Source organism: Alosa sapidissima, chromosome 9 (assembly GCF_018492685.1).
Source record: "Alosa sapidissima isolate fAloSap1 chromosome 9, fAloSap1.pri, whole genome shotgun sequence".
In the NCBI taxonomy this organism is placed as follows: domain Eukaryota; kingdom Metazoa; phylum Chordata; class Actinopteri; order Clupeiformes; family Clupeidae; genus Alosa; species Alosa sapidissima.
This window is the reverse complement of record NC_055965.1, coordinates 34,596,056-34,599,651: the sequence shown is the minus strand read 5'-3', so window position 1 is coordinate 34,599,651 and position 3,596 is coordinate 34,596,056. Positions and strand designations below refer to the sequence as shown.

Genomic DNA, 3,596 nt, shown 5'->3' with positions numbered 1-3,596 from the left:
AGCAACTCCTCTTATCATTCACCTGTAGGCCACCCCCGAATCACAGGGCCTCTGTTATCTGAGAGCAGTGGGTGTGGCCTACAGTAGGTAAATCTCATCCCTATAGACTATAGTGTAGTTCTTAGTCTACAACTATGCACAGATACATTAAATTTAAGACCAAACACGGATATGTTACATTCACAGCGTACATTTACAGAGGTTTTCAGAAATGACCATCAAGTTTCCACTGTATGGAGGAGCGAGATGAGACCACAGAAGTTGCTTGGCAGGGGGCCGGGAACTCACGGCCATAGCCAGCCAAGACAATAGTGAGCAACAAGTCCACACACAGATGTAAATTGACTGCGAAAGGCATTCTTTAGAACAGGGGCGGAGTGGGGCACTAAAATCCACCGGGAAAATTCTGACTGCACTGCCCCCCCCCCCCCCACCCCCCCTAACACGCACACACATCAATAGCACAAACAAAATATATGCCAATTTAAAATACTAATAGGCTACGTATAGGCTACATTTGGAGAAAGGAACTGTAGTGCTAATACAATACAACAAGCCTATCAACCACAAACCAGGCACTTTCAATAAATGTGGAAGGAACTAGATATTTAAGTGCAGTATAAAAACAGCTTTGTGGGTGGATGGAAATTTCAAGCATCATGCAAGGACATATTTGGGTATCATGGCACTCCAATAGTTGCCTGTATAAATTTAAAAAAGGCCTAGCCTACAGACAATGTCAACCTAATAACACAGGTAATTAAATAATTAAAAAACAGGCACTTTGAATAGGTAGATTAAAGTAGGCCTATAGGCTTACATATACACAGTTCCAACGAGTTCCACAAACCATTTATCAGCCTGAGTGGCCCATTAATTAGTCATAGGCTAGGCTATAGGCTACATATCAACATAAGACTAGCTTGTGCTAGTTTCTGCCTAGCAATAACGTCAATGCTTTAGCTCCTAACCTTTCTCTCTGCCTTCCATCCATGTGTAAAACAGCAAGCAACCACGCAAATCCATCCACTGTCAAAAATCCTGTAGTTTTCCCAAGAGTTTTCCTCGAACTTGATTGCTTGTAGGGTCATGCCATTTTTTTTATTTGTGACCATGAAAGTTCTGTAAAGCCTGAATAAGACAAAAATGAATTAAGATAAAAAATTAAGGCTAGCCTTCACAAAAATCAGCATGGGAGCGATGAGTGTGCAGGGTAACCATGAATGACATGTAGACAGTGAGCGAGTGGTATACATTTTGGTTGCACTTCTTAGAACTCTGAAGTGTAAGTCTCGGAGATTTTTGCGGAAAATTCTATATGCATTTCTGATGTACGACTCACGGCTGCGTTAAAAGCTCTATGGGCCGGCCGACCAGGAAAACTCCCGACCGTCCCGATTGCCACTCCGCCCCTGCTTTAGAAATGCAAACGATTGGCTAAAAACCACCTAGTGGAAGTACAATTGTAATGGTTTAAAATATGGGCATAGTGTTGGTCGGTTGTGATTATACTGTATATTATAGATTGTAGTGGACAGTGAGTCTTGCAATGCATTCAAATTATTAGATTCTGTGTAAATGATGTACAAATTAGTAAAGTGTACAAATTAGTATAATGACATTTCAACAAATTCCAGTTCTAATTTCTTTATTATTCAATATTAGCAGTAGTAGTAGGTCTGGTATGTCTGTCTTTTGTGGAATGGATCCTTTAAATCTGTGAATCTGTACTTGAATCTGTTTTCAGAATAGAATAGAATAATGCATATTACACATTTTAATCAGTAGATTGTCTGAGGAGCAATTAGTCCAAGTATTGTTTGTCTGATGTTTTTGCAGATTAAGTGCTGATCTGACCCAGAATCAGTCCAGGTGTGGAGTGTGTGAGCAGGTACTGAGGGACCCAGTCATCACCACCTGTGGGCACAGTTTCTGCAGGCAGTGCATCAGCAGCGACTGGGAGCAGCCTGGACTACCAGGAGACCAAGCCTGTCCCCAGTGTGGCAAGACATGCAGAACCCAACCTCCTCTACAGCCTCCTCTGGATGAACACACAGATATGAGCACACAGGGTGAACACACAGGCCTGATCAACAGCAGAAGACACCTGCACACTGAACATACACCAGGCAGAAAGAGGGAACTAGGTGAGTATACATTTGGGACATTTTGGCTTTTTAGAGAGATCAATACTTTATTCATTTTGGGGTTAAATTTTAGACATCCAGTAGCTTATACAACCATAACACAACAAACATACATACACACATACAGTATATCTCACATACATAAAAATCACTCACAGAAATGTAAAAATTAAAGAGCGATTGAAGTGATTACAAAGGTCTGGTATGGACTGACCATGTAATGCAGTGGTTCTCAACCTTTTTTCAGTGATGTACCCCCTGTGAAATATTTTTTCAGCCAAGTACCCCCTAACCAGCGCAAAGCATTTTTAGTTGAGAAAAAAAGACTTAAAACAGAGCAATGTTATATTTCAGTAGCCTACTGAAATATAAAATTCATTTTATGAACTTATATTTTCCTGAAATATTTATTATTCTTTTTAAAGTATTTTTGCATGGATTCTACTTTTTAAATATATGTGTATTATAAAATCTCACGTACCCCCTGGAATGTCTTCACGTACCCCCAGGGGTACGCGTACCCCCATTTGAGAACCACTGATGTAATGCATTTACCATGTTAATAGGCTATGGTCGAGTTTGTGCAATAGTGGTAGTGCAAAAGTAAACAGTGCCGGGATTGAACAGTGCATTTTAAACTTTGTATTGATTTAATAGTTTTCTGAGAAGTAAAGTAATGTTATCAAACTGAACAATTGTAATTTTCAAATGCTGTCATTTGTAAACAGATGAGGACCTGAGGAGAGTTATAAAGAATCACAAAGTCAGTCTGAAGAGGAGGTTTGAGAACATATCTGAAGGCATCATCAAACCAGGAGCTGAGATTCTCCTCAATAAGATCTACACAGAGCTCTACATCACAGAGGGAGAGAGTGAAGGGGTGAATAAGGAGCATGAGGTCTGGCAGGTAGAGTCAGCATCCAGATCTCAATCCACAGAAGACACACCAATCAACTGCAATGACATCTTCAAGCCCTTACCTGGACAGGAGAAGCACATCAGAACTGTGATGACCAAAGGTGTTGCTGGAATTGGAAAAACAGTCTCAGTGCAAAAGTTCATTCTTGATTGGACAGATGGGGTAGCCAATAAGGATGTAGATTTTATGCTCCCCCTTTCTTTCCGTGAGCTGAATTTAGTCAAGGGTGATCAGTACAGTCTTCACAGGCTCCTGCTTGACTTCCACCCTGAGCTGACGGAGCTGAATGATGGTGAAGGATACAAAGACTGTCAGGTTGTGTTCATCTTTGATGGTTTGGATGAGAGTCGGTTGACTCTGGATCTGGAACAGAACAGTAAGTTGTCTGATGTGAAACAAACATCATCAGTGGATGTTCTGATGACGAGCCTCATTCAGGGAACTCTGCTTCCCTCTGCACTCATCTGGATAACCTCACGACCAGCAGCAGCCAGTCAGATTCCTGCTCAATACATCGACCAGGTAACAGA

At 41.2% G+C, this 3,596-nt stretch overlaps 1 protein-coding gene across 5 annotated transcripts in view; it reads left to right on the top strand.

The window, feature by feature from the left end:
* LOC121718788 (NACHT, LRR and PYD domains-containing protein 3-like) overlaps window positions 1-3,596 on the top strand; it is a 1,510,793-nt gene that overhangs the window by 1,175,753 nt on the left and 331,444 nt on the right. The window lies entirely within an intron of this gene.